This window comes from Cherax quadricarinatus, chromosome 38, assembly GCF_038502225.1.
Source record: "Cherax quadricarinatus isolate ZL_2023a chromosome 38, ASM3850222v1, whole genome shotgun sequence".
NCBI classification, from domain to species: Eukaryota; Metazoa; Arthropoda; class Malacostraca; order Decapoda; family Parastacidae; genus Cherax; species Cherax quadricarinatus.
This window is the reverse complement of record NC_091329.1, coordinates 30573337-30589661: the sequence shown is the minus strand read 5'-3', so window position 1 is coordinate 30589661 and position 16325 is coordinate 30573337. Positions and strand designations below refer to the sequence as shown.

General features: G+C 44.5%; 3 pseudogenes; 1 reads left to right on the top strand and 2 right to left on the bottom strand.

Moving 5' to 3' along the window:
- The first annotated feature begins 9873 nt into the window (after window positions 1–9873).
- Window positions 9874–12400, top strand: LOC138853746 (NADH-ubiquinone oxidoreductase chain 5-like; annotated as a pseudogene).
- A 485-nt stretch (window positions 12401–12885) lies between these two features.
- LOC128705141 (cytochrome c oxidase subunit 3-like) lies at window positions 12886–14444 on the bottom strand (annotated as a pseudogene).
- A 189-nt stretch (window positions 14445–14633) lies between these two features.
- Window positions 14634–15960, bottom strand: LOC138853713 (cytochrome c oxidase subunit 2-like; annotated as a pseudogene).
- Window positions 15961–16325: the final 365 nt, after the last annotated feature.

Below are 16325 nucleotides of genomic sequence, written 5' to 3'. Positions count from 1 at the left end.
TTGTAGCTGGGTGAAGTCTTCCCTACTCTCTCCCTGCGATCCCCGTTGGGGAGGGGAACCTGTACCAGCGTCGTCTTCACCTTCATGCACGATGAGCTACGCAAATCGTGTCAAGATCAAGCCAACAAGTGGTACCGTTGATGATTCAACGAAGATTGCTCTTGCAACTGTTGTTCAAGGAACACTGCAAGTTAAATTCAACGCCATTTTGTCTCTGAAAGAAGCATTCATTGTTGTGTGCCACGATGATGCTGAAGCAGAGAAGCTACTCACTACAGATGCCACCACTACACTTACTGCTCAAGGGTTTACTGTTATGTCATCTCCTGCCCTCAAGGCCAGGAAATCAGTATTCCTCAAAAAACTGGACAAGATTCTGACGTCTCAATCACCTGCAGAACTCAAGACATCCATCGAGACGCAAAATACTTGGGCTACTGTTGACAGCATCACAAAAATCCCGAATGCATCGTCCATGCTCAAGGTCACCTTCACCGACGTTAACATGGCTGCCACTGCTCTGAACGAAGGTCTTGCTGTTTACTACTACTTCATCAGTCCAACTTACATCGAAGCAGAGAGATATCAGTACATCCAACACTGCTGGAACTGTTATTCTTACCATCACACCACTAAAACATGTCCAGTAAAAGACAAGAAGTTCTGCACTACATGTGGTAGTGAGGGACACACCTTCAGTTCCTGCACCATTGCTACTCCACCACAACCATCGTGTTTAAACTGTAAGAGCAACGACCACCATACACTGGCAGCAAAATGTCCTACACGTAAGGATATTGTGAAGAAAACACAAGAAGCAGCAAAGAAAAAACCTACTAGCAACACACCAACGTATGCAGCAATTGCAAAGATCCAAGCTAATACTACGAAATTACTTCAAGCTACTACTCAGCCAGCCTCCACCATCATCACTCCTCCAGCATGTGACGTAAGGAGTCGCTGCCTGACCTCGGTGGAGTGCGGTTGTGCACGGCACCCCTCTGCTGATATCAGTCATAGACCTTAGAACGCGATACGGAGGTTTTGGAGTGTTCAGAGTGGATCGCTCAGTGTTCAGAGTGACTCCTTCTCGCCGACCTGTGTTAGTTTACGCACGGTTCGCGCCTTCGTGCGTGGACCACGCATTCGTGGGAGCACGCACGAATGCTGGGATGTTCCCTGTGAGGTCCATGTTAGTTTACGCATGGTTTCTCACAGGAAATTTCGTGACTAAGTGCTTTTCTTTCAAGACATTCTGCAGTGAGTCTGGCGTGTTCTGTGTTAGTTTACGCACAGCCACGCCAGTCATACGTGTGCTACCGTGGCAACATAATTCGTGGGCGTTCGTGCGTGCTGCGCCGCGCCATCGCTACGCACGGGAACGTTCGTGACTAAGTGCTTTTCTTTCAAGACATTCTGCAGTGAGTTTTGTGTTAGTTTACGCACAATTGCGAATCTGTCGTGCATTCGTGTGATTCGTACGTGTGCTGTGGCGTGGCGCTGACCAGCCAGTGTGCTTCGTGCACTGGTACAGCTCGCCAGGTGCCTGGTGCTGTGTTAGTTTACGCATAGCACCTGATTGCCCTCGCCATTCGTGCAATTGTGAGTCATATGTGTGTGCTCAGTGCTCTGGGAAAATATCCATTTGTAACCTAGGTCTTCACAATACGATACCAGTGAGTGACGTGATACTCGCTTGTGAACCACTGTGAACCCAGCTGCGTTGTTAATAGGTCTTGGGAACTGTGGCACACAGCTACGAGCCTCGTTGGGGTGGCTGTACGGCCATGTCATCTCAGGAACCAAGAGGCAAACGGCCCATGTCATCATGCGACGACGACTGTCAGGGCGACGTGGAGGAAGTGGAAGGGCCAGCGAAGAAACCCAAGGACAACCTGCATTGCAGGGGCGATGCCACAGAAGCGCCTCAGCTGATCCCAGCTGCTTCCCCAGATGGCCAGGGGACGATGAGGACAGCCGAGGCCAACCCAAGCCCGGCCCAGCAGGTGGACACCCCCCAACATATGGGGACCATGGAAGTGACCCAGGACCCTCCTCCTCAGCAGATGGCACCAGGAACAACCAACCCAGACGAAGCCTCACAGGCAACAGAGGAGAACGAGATGGAACAGGGGCGCTCAAGACCTCAGAACCGTGCTGCAAGGCAACCAACTGTGGCCTTCAACAAGTTCATTATCCCTCACTACGACATGGTGAAGAACCTGGAGGCGACCATGCCTTCCATCAAGCTCAGCTGCGACATCACACTCAGGGGAGAGATCGTGGCGAAGCCGCGCGACGAGGACACATACGATCGACTGAAGGCAATGGCTGCAGAGAATCCGAGGATAAGGGAGCTCCTGGCTCAAGAAAAGATGCACAAGGGGGTTGTGCTCCACGTCCCTGTACCCATACCAGCAGAGCGATTCCTCGATGCAACCAACATTGTCAAGGCAGAGAGGCTGACCACCGGGACCAACAAGATTCCAACACGGAATATGTTGATCCACCACCGAGGGCCCCTACCATCCCACATCGCACTGGGGGTGTGGGGGCGGTTCAAGATTCGGCCATATGTAGAGGGCCCACTACAATGCTACAACTGCCAGGGTTTCAACCATATCGCGGCTACCTGCCAACATGTGAAGAAGTGTGGAGTCTGCAGCAAGCAGCACGACTCCAAGGATTGCATTGCATTGCTCAAGCAGCCCGCCCCCGAGACCCCACGCCCCGAACCCAAGTGCGCCAACTGCGGCAAGAAACACCACGCATGGAACCAGGGCTGTCCTGTCATGGTACAGCGGTGGCAACAGGTGCGACAGCGGATGGCCCCTGTGGCGACAGCCCAGCCCAACTCGGTAAACACCCAACAGCAACAGGTGGGGACATCGACCAATGCCCCCTCTCCACGCCCCAACCCATGGAACTATCATCACCGGCCAATCGCGGCAGCCAGTACAGGCCCCTCTGCGGCGGCCACACCCTACAGCAGAGAGTTCCCAGCACTGGGGGAGCAACAGAGGAGACCAGTTGCACCGCAAGGGGAACAACGGCATGGGCAAGTCTCGAAGCCTCAGCAGAAACGGAACAAAGGAACACAACAAGCCCGGCTCAGGGACGCTGCTCAAGGAGCTGCGGCTACTCAGCACCAGACAGGACACCAGCAAGGGACTTCCCGTCCGAGTCAGTCCCCACCCGAGTGCAGCAGGAAACAGGCCGCGGCACCCAGTCAGATGGCACAGAGAACCACGGAGACCTGCGCGACCTGCGGGTCAGCAGCAGCAACAATCGCGGGAGTGGGCCAACAACCTCAGGCCGCAGCCAAGGAAGCCCTGTCCCCCCAGAGGGAGGGCACCTCGCAGGTTCACATTGTCACCGTAATCAAGCTTGTGGTAGAGGTGCTATCCATGCTACTCCCATCAATGAAGGACAGGCAGGTCTGCAAGGAGCTCCTGACTACCGTGTACAGCATGGCTCTCCTGGAGAGGGTCGACTCAGCAGCCCTGAAAGATCACCTCACCCAGGTCTTCACGCCCGAGGAAATGGTAGAACACGCACGGATGTTCCGGAGGACCATGGCCGAACAGGAGGAGATGGAGTCCGACGGGTCGCCCGGCAGTCCCTAAAAATTCTCCAGTGGAACATCTGTGGTCTGAGGCAGAAACTCCACCTAGCTATCCAGGCGGCAGTCCGGGATGAGATAGATGTGTTTCTGTTCCAAGAAACCCTTGTCAAGCCCCCACCCGCCCCACAGCCACGCATCCCTGGGTTCTCTGCATACCTGCAGCGTGGTGGGCCCCCCGCCAGGGGCACCGCAATCTATGTGCGGAATTGCATCCCCCACTCGATCGTCACTGACCCTATCAACTGCGGTGAAGGGGTGGAGGTGCAAGCTGTCACGCTGCAACTGCCATCTGGACCACTGACTATTTACAATGTGTACCGGAGCGCACGGTTTACTCTCGACCTCTCGGAGGTTGCAGCTCTGTCCATATCTCGCCTCGAGGGCGTGCTCGTGGCGGGGGACATCAACGCCCATCATGAGCTTCTCCACTCTGTCTCCCATACCAATGAGACGGGCAGGCACTTGGCGGCTGTGCTCGATGATGTTCCTGACGTCGTCCTCCTCAACAATGGGGAGCCGACACACCACGGCGGCAACCGACTGGATGTCACTCTCCTCTCTCGGAGACTGCAGCCTGGAGTGAGGTGGGAACTCCACCCACTTCTCACCAGCGACCACTTCGCGATCGTCACCACGCTGGCGCTCACCCAGCACATCCCATACACACCGCCTCCACGGTGGAATTTCAAGAAGGCGGACTGGCAGTGCTTCCAGGATGTCATACAGCAATGGTGGGAGACGACCTCCCTCTCTGACAATCCTGATGCGGCTGCCCAGAACCTCCAAGCTGCCGTCACCCATGCGGCTGAGGTGGCCATCCCACTTACCAAGGCTGGAGGTACCATCAAGCGGGACTGGTGGTTCTACGACGAGACAGTCAAGGAGCAGAACCACCGTGTCAACTGTGCCCGCAGGCTCCACAGACGCAACCCTACTGCTGACACCCTTCGGCTACTGAGAGAGGTGGTGCGGCACGCTCGCCACATCTCCCACAGAGTCCGCCTGGCAAAGTGGTTCGAATGGTGTGCCTCCTTCGGCCATGCCACTACCCTGTCTGAGATCTGGGCGAAAATAGGTATAGCTACCGGAAAACGCAGAGGAACAGCGCGTGCTCACCATGACCCGGCTGGTGAAGCAGAGAGGCTGGTCGACCTCTTCACTTCCAGGGCAGCAACAGCACGCCTGCCACAAGATGTGCAGAACCTCCAGGCTGTCCTCCTCCCAGACAGGACTGCCAGGCTACAGGCTGCATGCTGCGAACACGACGACACCGATGTAGACTTCAGCGACCGGGAGCTGAAGGCAGCCCTCAGGACATCACACGACACCACCCCCGGCCAGGATGGCATCACCTACAGTATGATCGCAAGGGCGGGCCCCTCTGGACATGATGCACTCTTGGAGGTCATCAACTGCTCCTGGAGGGCTGGACAACTCCCCACTGCGTGGAAGGAGGCCATCGTCCTGCCCATCCCCAAGCCCAGGGACCCGGAAAGCATGAGGCCCATCTCTCTCACCAGCTGTCTGTCCAAGACGGCTGAGAGGATGATCCTTGAGCGACTACGGTGGAAGCTTGGCCCGGAACACCGTCACATATACGGCTTCACACGAGGAGTGGGCACAGCAGAGAGCATCACCACCCTCCTTGCAGGCATTGGGTCAAACAAGAGACCCAAAATTGTTGTCTTCCTGGACCTCGAGAAAGCCTTTGAGCTTGCCAGCGCACCAGCCATCCTTGACCTCCTAGCAGGCAGGGGCGTGAAGGGAAGGCTCCTTGCCTGGATCTCTTCATACCTGCAGGGCAGGTGTGCACGAGTGCGTTTCCAGGGACAAGTGTCCACCCTCAGGCCCCTTGAAAACGGCACCCCGCAGGGAGGGGTCCTCAGCCCCGCTCTCTTCAATGTCCTGATGCATGAGCTGGTGCAGCTGCCATTCTCTTTAGGCACCCAGCTGCTCAGCTACGCTGATGATCTTGCCCTCATCATCACCGAGAGATGTGGTTTGATGCATAGAGCCCAACGTGACCTTAACCTCCTCTCCACCGCCTGCCGTCGTCTCGGCCTCAAGGTCTCAGCAGAAAAATCCAAGGCCATGATCCTGCATGCCAATGTGCCGGAGGGGAGACTGCAGATGTCAGGAGTCAATCTCGACTGGGTCAGTAGCTACCTGTACCTGGGAGTGCACATCGACAATCGGCTCTCCTTTCGGAATCAGGCGGAGTACGTCAGAGAGCGGACCATGCAACGGGTCACCGCCATGCGGGCCCTCGCCAGCCCTAGGTCAGGGGCCAGCCGTGACATTCTCCGATTATTCTATGTGCAGGCGGTGCGCTCTCTCATCGACTATGGGGCACTTACCCTTGTCCATGCCCGCCCAACGCACCTTCGAAGACTCAACGTCGTCCAAAATACTGCAGCTCGGATCATGTTGGGGGCGCCGAGGTGGACGAACACTGTGCCCCTGAATCATGAGGCTCAATTGCAGCCGCTACGCGACAGAATCGCCCTTGTGGCAGCCAGGAGGGTGGCCAAGTACGTACAACTCCCCGGTGGAGAGGGACTGCTGCAACACCTCCTTGAACGGCAACAGGGAGACCTCAGGGAGTCTCCTGGCCGGCTGTGGGTGTGGTCAGCGGCTGATGTAGCAAGCAAACTCCTCCCCATGGCGCTTATAGTCGACAAGGGCTGTGACCGGCCTGTGGCGGGGTACTCTGTACTCCCGCCCTGGGCACCAGAAGCAGTTGTGATCCACATCCAAGACCTCCCAGTTGGCAAGCGTCACTGTCCACAACACGTGCTGCAGCAATGGGCTGCAGTGAGTATTGCAGCAGCAGAGCACCCTGGGTGCGCCGTATATTACACCGATGGCTCCCGGGATCCAGAGGCTGGCCGCACAGGTGCCGGGGTGCACCATGCCACTCTGACGGCTGGATGGCGTCTCCAAGATCACTGCACAATTCTCCAGGCAGAACTCCATGCCATCCAGAGGGCCCTGCAACACGCACTCCTGGATCATCGGCGACCCCCAGTCATTCATGTGGACTCCAGAGCGGCGATCCAGGCCGTCATGCACAGGGAGCCCAGGGACAACATCCGGCTAATTACTGCCATCAGGAAGGACCTGCAGACACTTAAGGAGCAGGGACAGCAAGCAACAATCAACTGGATACCGAGCCACATCGACCTCGCTGGGAATGATGCGGCAGATCGAGCGGCGAAGTCGGCAACCCTTGAGGCCCAGCCAGTGACCACCATTGCTATCAGCCGAAGGCAGGTGGATCTGTGGGCAGCTGATGCAGCCAGGCGCCCGCTACCAGGGCCAGGCACATCGCGGAGCCGGATCTGGTATGACAGGGCGACCCGTGGGGAGCCCCCGCCGAGAATGCGGAGGCTAGACAGGAAGTTGCAGGTTGGGGTCCACCGGCTGCGACTTGGCTACCCTACTGCCAGAAGACTCATTGACCGCGTGCGAGAGGAGCGCTGCTGCCATTGCAACCAGATGGTCCCAGGTCCACTAGTGCACTACCTCCTCGACTGTCCAGCGACGGTGTCACTCCGACGAAGGCACTTCCCAATGGCGCCTGGGGACCCGAACCGAGAAGACACCGCAGCCCGGCTGGTGTACCTCGCCACCCAAGACCTGGGAACTCTCATCCCCATCCTGGCTGCCCACCCACCACCTCGATGACGCCCCACATACAACTACGAGTCGCCACTACGCTCCATCTATCACCTCTCCTACTTTTCCTTCTTTCACTCCCCTACCTCCTCTCCCCCCCCCCCGCTTTAAAAAAAAAAAAAAAAAAAAAAAAAAAAAAAAAAAAAAAAAAAAAAAAAAAATCCAATGGAGCCTGTACCGCTTTCTAGGTAAAAGTCTGAATCACCTAGAACCAATGCCACACTACCAACATTTGACGGGGCTACAAGTGCCTGAAGACCCTTGACCTTGCGATGCCTGCCGACGAGAAAGAAAGAAGACACTCCCCACTTGGGGAGTCAGTGCAAGATAGAAGAAGAAGTTACCCTCCAACCGGAGGGCCCAAGAGAGAAGATAGAAGAATGAAGAAGACGATCGACACCCCCGCCCCGGGGGCCACCGCCGGGTCACCATCTGGAGAAGACCCGGGCCGGAAGTACCGGCAAATCTTTAATGAATGAATGAATGAACCAATTGATTTAGTTAATTTTTTTTTTTTTGAGAGAGAACTTCAAAAAATCTGATAAATTTGCTTTTAGCATAAAATTCAATTCCAACGGTAATTCTGATTTAAAAGTGTGAGAAGTTATGAATTTTACCAAAAAAAATGTGGTTCGTCATAAAACATTGAAAACGCCCTAAACCGTTGAAATATGCAACAAAATATAATTTTAGCACATTTCTCTAATGTTTTTAATGATTCAAATATTTTTAAAAAATGTATGAAACATTCAAAATTAATATTGATTTTTATGGTTTTTATTGGGATTTTTTAAAAATGTGCAAAACATATGATAATGTTGAAAAATCATTGAAAATCATATTTTTCTGCATATTTCAACGATTCAAATCTTTTTGAACCATATCTTGATAAATTTCAATTTTTTGAATTAAAATATGTATTTACGAAGTGGTTCACAAAAGTGGCATAATTTTGCTTACTTTTAGGATAAAATTGAATTGCAGCATTAATTCTGATTATAAAGCGTTAAAATCTATGAATTATAGATTAAAAATAATGTGCAATGTCGTAAAAGCATTCAGAACGCTCTAAATCGTCGAAATATGCAATAAAATATAATTTTAGCCTAATTTTCCAATTTTTTTTAATGTTTCAAGTGTTTTTGACAAAGTATATGAAATATTCAAAATTAATATTGATTTTTATCGATTTTTATTAGGATTTAAAAAAAAATTAGAATAGCATTGGTTGAAGTTGACAAATTACTGAAAATCATATATTTTGGCACATTTTGAAGTTTTTTGAAGCATTTCTTGAAAATCTTCAATATTTTAACACATGTCAAAAAACATTGAAAGCGCCCAAACCATCGAAATATGCAACAAAATATCATTTTAGCACATTTTTCTAATGTTTTTTATGATTCAAGTATATTTAAAAAAATATATGAAATATCCAAAATTAATACTGATTTTTCCGATAGAGGTAGCTATGTTTACAGGGAGTTGTATCTGAGGCACAAAAAGAAGAGTATTTATTATTTTTTAAGTAGGTAGGAAAGACTTTTTATGAATTTAGTTTAAAGATTTAAAGTGAATGTATTAGTATATGGGTTGTTTATTTTAAATAAATTTTGGAAAATTAATGAGATTTGTTGAAGGAGTGATAAGTATAAGGAATTCGGCAAAAGGGGTCTTCCGCCTGTTTATCAAAAACATGTCTGTATGAGAGTTATATAAAGTCTGGCCTGCCCATTGGGGACTAAAAGGCAGCGGTATTTTGACCGTGCGAAGGTAGCATAATCATTAGTCTTTTAATTGAAGGCTGGAATGAATGGTTGGACGAGAAGAAAGCTGTCTCTATCTCGGAGATTGAATTTAACTTTTAAGTGAAAAGGCTTAAATGAGTTAGAGGGACGATAAGACCCTATAAAGTTTATACATGAAGCTGGTTAAGAGTGATTTGGAGTGTTAAAGTTTATTATTAGCAGGGTGTTTAGTTGGGGCGACTGAGATATAAATTATATAACTGTTTTTTGTTTAAATCAGAGATACTTGTTCATATGATCCCTTTTTAGGATTAGAGAATAAATTACTTTAGGGATAACAGCGTAATTTTTTTTAAGAGTTCTTATCGACAAAAGAGTTTGCGACCTCGATGTTGAATTAAAAATTTCTTTGTGGTGTAGCAGTTACAGAAGAAGGTCTGTTCGACCTTTAAATTTTTACATGATTTGAGTTCAGACCGGCGAAAGCCAGGTTGGTTTCTATCTTCTAAGGAGTTCAAAGTTATTTTAGTACGAAAGGATTAAATAATTGAAATAGTTTTAATAAAAGTCAGAAAAAAAGTAAATACTTTTTCTTTAATCTCCAAAATTAATATTTTAAAGTAAACTATTTTCTGTTAGAATCTTGAAGGCCGCAGAGGTCTTGATGAGATATTAATAATATCAACAATAACAATTAAGGTAAGTAACAGATATAAAATTACTAGGGTAGTAAGAGGGAAAGAAGTGAGGGAGTAGATGGAGCTGGTTGATAGGGTGGTTAAATTTGTTTTATTCTCTAAAATTAAGAATAATCTAGAAAATTTTGATGGGAGAAGTAAGAGATCTAGAAAGATTAAGGCAAAGGATAGGGGTAGGGATAAGGTGATTAGTAGGCTAGATTTAAAATGAATTTTAAAGGCTTCGTTGGAAGCAAGAGAAGAGACATAAATGAACAAAATTAATATTCCTCCTAGAAAAATTAGAAATAAAATATATGAAAATCAGTAGGAAGGCCCGAATAGGCCTGAAAGAACACAGATAAGAATGGTTTGGGTAAGTAGGGCAAGTCCTATGGAAAGAGGGTGGGTTAGAGTCGGGAATAGGACAGCAATTCTTAGGGTAAGAGGAAGAGTGAAATATAAAATATTATAACTGATTTTGTATAAAGTTCTAAAAATGGGCTTTATCTTTGGTTTACAAGACCAAAATTTTTTGTTTAAACTACTAGAACCTTTCAATTTAAATAGTTTAGAGTAAAACATCGGGTTGTGGTACCGAAGATATAAGAAAGTTATTTTAAATCATGATGTGGGGTGCCTATAGTCATTTAGTGAGTTTAGTGTTTTTGTTATTTAGGGCATTGGGTTTTATTTTATTTAGTTTAGTGAGATTAAGCTCGAGGTCTTCTTATGTGATTGAATGAGAACTTTTTTCTTTAAATTCTTCTTCTGTTGTAGTGACTTTGATTTATGATTGAGTAAGGTTTTTATTTTTAGGGGTAGTTTTATTTATCTCCTCTATGGTAATATACTATAGAGGGGATTATATGAGTGGGGATAAAAGGTACAGGCGATTTATATATTTAGTTTTTGGTTTTGTTTTATCTATAGGAGCTTTGATTATTAGCCCAAATTTAATTAGAATCCTTTTAGGTTGGGACGGGTTAGGGTTAATTTCTTATGTATTGGTAATTTATTACCAAAACGAGAAATCAGCAAATGCAGGTATATTGACAGTTTTGTCAAATCGGATTGGAGACGTTGGGATTTTGTTGAGTATTTCTTTACTTTTTATGCTAGGGGGTTGAAATTTTATTTTTTATGAAAGGTATTTGAGTGGGAATTTTTTATTATTGAAAATTTTAGTGTGCGTTGCTGCTATAACTAAGAGAGCTCAAATTCCGTTCTCGGCTTGACTTCCTGCAGCTATAGCTGCTCCTACTCCAGTTTCAGCTTTAGTTCATTCTTCAACACTAGTGACAGCTGGCGTTTATATTTTGATTCGCTTTAGTGGGGCTTTAAGAGGTTCATGTGTACAAAGAGTTTTGTTGATTGTTTCTTGCTTAACTATATTTATAGCGGGCTTGGGGGCTAATTTTGAGTTTGATTTGAAAAAAATTATTGCTTTATCAACTTTGAGACAATTGGGCGTGATAATGAGTATTTTATCTTTAGGGTTTGCTGATTTAGCTTTTTTTCATTTATTAACTCATGCTTTATTTAAGGCTTTACTGTTTATGTGTGCGGGGATGGTAATTCATAGAGTTAAAGAGTATCAAGATATTCGCAATATGGGTAGATTAGTGATATGTATGCCTTTGACTAGGGTTTGCATGAATTTAGCTAACCTGGCTCTATGTGGGATGCCCTTCTTGGCTGGATTTTACTCTAAAGATTTAATTTTAGAAGTTGCATTTATAAGGGAAGTTAATATTTTTAGATTTTTTTTATATGTCTTGAGTACTGGTTTAACAGTATGTTATACATTTCGATTAATTTACTATAGAATAAGGAGTTTTTCTAATATAAGGTCTGTAACACTTGTCAGGGAAAACCATAGAAAAATGTTAAGAGGAATAATGACATTAAGGGTTGGGGCGGTAACAAGGGGGTGTGTATTAGCTTGAGTAGTGTTCCCAGAGTCCTATATGATTTGTTTGAGGGTTCCTTTAAAAATTTTAGCTTTATTAGTGAGAGGGTTAGGGGCTCTTTTAGGGTATGTTGTTAACATGGTAGGGTCAAGGACTGGGTTAAAGACTGTCAAGTTTTATTCCTATGTTATGTTTGTAGGGTCTATGTGGTTTATACCGATTTTGTCGACTTTTAGGGCACCCCGTTGAAGACTAGGGAGTGCGGAGTCTTTTTTTAAGATTGGAGATAAAGGTTGGTCAGAATATTTTGGGGGTGAGGGAGGATTCGACGGGATGATAAAAGGTTCTGTTTACTTGCAGTTAAGACAAGAGAATATGATTATAATTTATATAAAAGGATTTTTTATTTGAATTATTGTTGTGTTTTTTATTTTTATTTAATTAACTTATATATTTTAAATTAGAATTTTGCATTGAAGCTGCAAAGGTGGCTATTAGCCTGTAGGTGATATTTTTAGAAGGAAAATCTTCAGTTTTACATTGAAAATGTAATGTGTTTTTTACACTATAAAAAAGAGAAGCGAACGGAATTTAACCGCTCGGGAAATAAGTTAGAAGCTTTTTCACTGGCCTAGTTCTCTTTGACAGGAAAAAATTCAATTTTATCATTAACAGTAATATGCCTCTGGTTTTGGCTTCTGTCAAAATAAACTAGAGGTTTGGAACCAAAATTTAGGTCGAAACTAAACGCAATCTTTCGCTTTCTAATTTGAAAAAGGTTTATAAACACTTTATGAATGCAACTCATATGTCATTATTGACTACATTTCCAGTTAGATCATTCTAAGGCACCTTTATATCATTCATAGTAGAGGCCTATGAGAAGGATTAGAAGAAAAAATAGCCCTGTAAATCTTCAGGAGAAAATATCTGTAAAGGGAGAGATATGGGCTAGAGGAAGAATTAATGTAATTTCTACGTCAAAAATTAGGAAAATTACAGCAATGAGGAAAAATCGAAGCCTAAAAGGTAGCCAAGCTGAAGTCTTAGGATCAAATCCGCACTCAAATGGGGATATTTTTTCTCGGTCTATAATGGTTTTTTCGATAGAATTGAGGACAGGGTTATAATCAAAGTTGTAACCGCAAGAGTGAGAAGAACGATCAGGTTGATAGTTAGAATTAATTTTTCTAAACAATTAGACTTTCTAGTTGGAAGCTAGACGTACCATTAATACTAAAAAATTATCTTCCTCATCAGTAAATAAAAACATAAAGGAATAATCAAACTACATCAACGAAATGCCAGTACCAAGCTGCGGCTTCAAATCCAAAGTGGTGGTTGTTAGAGAAGTGACACTTGAAGAGGCGATAAAAACAGACTGTTAGAAATGAAGTCCCAATGATTACATGAAGACCGTGGAATCCAGTTGCTACGAAGAAGGTAGTCCCGTAGATTGAGTCTGCGATAGAGAAAGACGCTTCTAAATATTCATATGCTTGAAGGGAAGTGAAGTAAACTCCAAGGAGGATGGTCAATCCTAGACTTTGTATAGCTTCATAATGGTGTGAGTTAAGGATTGCGTGATGTGCTCAAGTTACTGTCGCTCCTGATGAAAGTAAAATAGTTGTATTAAGAAGGGGAACTTGGAAAGGATTGAAAGGTTGAATACCTTCGGGTGGTCAAAATATTCCAATTTCAATTGTAGGTGCAAGACTTCTGTGAAAGAACGCCCAAAAAAATGAGAAGAAAAATAGTACCTCAGAGATGATAAATAAAATTATTCCTCACCGGAGGCCCTTTATGACGGCTTGAGTATGAAGCCCCTGATACGTTCCCTCTCGAGTTACATCTCGCCATCATTGAATTATGGTTAAAAAAATAGGAATAAATCTAAAAAAGAGGAGGTCTGGATTAAATTGATGAAATCATTTGATGAGCCCTGATGTTAAAAGCATAGCTCTAATTGATCCGGTCAAGGGTCAAGGTCTTATGTCAACTAAATGAAAGGCATGGTGTCTATGTGATGACATTAATTTACTTCACTGGCATAAAGAGTTCTGAGAACTGCAAATACATAGGATTGAATGATTGCAACAGCAGACTCTAGTATAAGGAGAAGAATTTGGGCTAAAATGAGAAAAATTAATAATTTAGGGGATAAAGAGGGCCCTATCCTCCCAAGTAAAGTAAGGAGGAGGTGACCTGCAATTATGTTTGCTGCAAGTCGGATGGCCAATGTGCCTGGTCGAATAATATTCCTAATTGTTTCGATGAGAACTATAAAAGGTATAAGCGCATTTGGGGTCCCTTGGGGCACTAAGTGGGTAAACATGTGCTGGGTGTGGTTTAGTCACCCAAACAAAATAAAGGTCAGTCATAAAGGTAGAGCCAAGGTTAGAGTTATTGTTAGATGTCTGGATCTGGTAAAGATATAAGGAAGGAGACCTAGAGAGTTATTAAAAAGAATGAAGCTAAATAATGAAACAAATAAAAATGATAGACCTGGATTAGAGGGCCCTAAAATTGTCTTAAACTCATTGTGAAGGGTAGATACAATTTTAAATCACAAATAAAGTCATCGGGATGGTGAGGTTCAGAAGAGAATCGGAACAAATAGGAACCCTAAGAATGTTGATATTCAGTTTAGATTAAGTGAAAGAATACTTGAGGATGGTTCAAAAATGGAAAATAGTCTCGCTATCATTTTCAGGGTTTTTCTAGAATTGTTGATGTGCGGGTGAAGGTTTCTGTTTTAGTTGGAAGTTTATAGAAGAAATTAATGATAAAGAATAAAATATACCCAAGAGTGAATATCAGAAAGAGATTAAGTCAAAGTAAGGGCCCTATTTGAGGCATTCTAAAATATCATAAGTGCGATAATTTTAATCTGACAAACTAATGTTATTTTTTAACTAATTTTAGTCTCTAGAAGTAGGAGAACTACTTTTTTAGGTTTAAAAGACCTAAACTTTATAAGTTATCTGGAGAGAAAGTAATTATGAATTTCTAGAAATTCAATTCAAGAAAGAGTCTACCGAAATCCTTTCAATTAAAATTGGTATAAACCTATGGTTAGCTCCACAAATTTCGGAACACTGACCGTAGAATAGGCCCGGTCGATTTACAAGAAACCTAATTTGATTAAGTCGTCCTGGGATGGCGTCGGCTTTTACCCCTAAGGAAGGAATAGTTCAGGAATGGATTACATCTGCTGCTGAAATAATAAGACGAATTTGAGTATTTAAGGGAATAGGGATTCGGTTGTCAACATCTAAAAGTCGTAAATTTGAGTCGATACTATAGGGTGCCATGTAGGAATCAAATTCGACACCTAGAAAGTCCGAATATTCGTAAGATCAGTATCATTGATGCCCGATGGTTTTAATTGTGACTCTCGAGTTATTGGTTTCGTCCAGTAAGTAGAGTAACCGTAGTGAGGGCATAGCGATGAAGATTAAGATGATAGCAGGTAAAATAGTTCAGATAATTTCAATTTCTTGGTTTTCAAGTAAAAATCGGTTAATAAGTGAGTTTAGTGCTGAATTAATTAAAATATAACCTACTAATGTAGTGATGAGGATGAGAATAAATATTGTGTGATCGTGGAAATACGTTAATTGTTCTATAAGCGGAGAAGCACTGTCTTGGAGTCCTAAACATCCTCATGTTGGCATTTCTAAAAGAAGATAATTTCTTCCTGGTAGGAGCTTAAATCCTATACATCTATCTGTCATTTTAGATAGTTAGAAATTAGAGGAATTTCTGCATACCTGTGATCAGCAGGAGGGAAAGGATGCTGCCATTCAATGGATGAGGGTAGGAAGGACGGTGAAGTAATATTACGTTTTGATATTAAAGCTTCTCAAACAATAATTATGAACCAGAAAACAGCTACTAATGAAATAAGAGATCCGATTGATGAGACAATATTTCATGCTGCGTAAGCATCTGGGTAGTCTGAATATCGTCGTGGCATACCATTTAATCCTAGGAAGTGTTGAGGAAAGAAGGTTAAGTTTACTCCTAAAAATATAGTAAAGAAGTGAGGTTTTAATCATGAAGAATTCAGAGAAAATCCAGTGAATAGAGGGAATCAGTGAACAATACCCCCGAAAATTCCAAATACAGCTCCTATAGATAGAACGTAGTGGAAGTGGGCTACAACGTAATAGGTGTCATGAAGAATAATGTCGATTGAGGAGTTTGCTAAGATAACTCCTGTTAAGCCACCTACTGTGAATAAGAAAATAAAACCTAAGGTTCACAGGAGCGAAGGAGTGTATGAGAATTGAGAGCCTTGAAGAGTTCTTAATCATCTGAAGATCTTAATTCCTGTGGGAATAGCAATAATTATGGTTGCTGATGTAAAGTATGCTCGGGTGTCTACATCTATGCCTACAGTGAATATATGGTGAGCTCACACGAGGAATCCTAGAATTCCAATTGCTGTTATGGCATAGATTATTCCTAGTGTGCCGAATGCTTCTTTTTTGCCTGATTCTTGTGTGACGATGTGTGAGACTATGCCGAAAGCTGGTAGAATCAAGATGTAGACTTCAGGGTGCCCAAAAAATCAGAATAAGTGTTGGTAGAGAATAGGGTCCCCTCCGCCAGCAGGGTCAAAGAAAGTAGTGTTTAAATTTCGATCTGTAAGAAGTATAGTAATTGCTCCTGCTAGAAC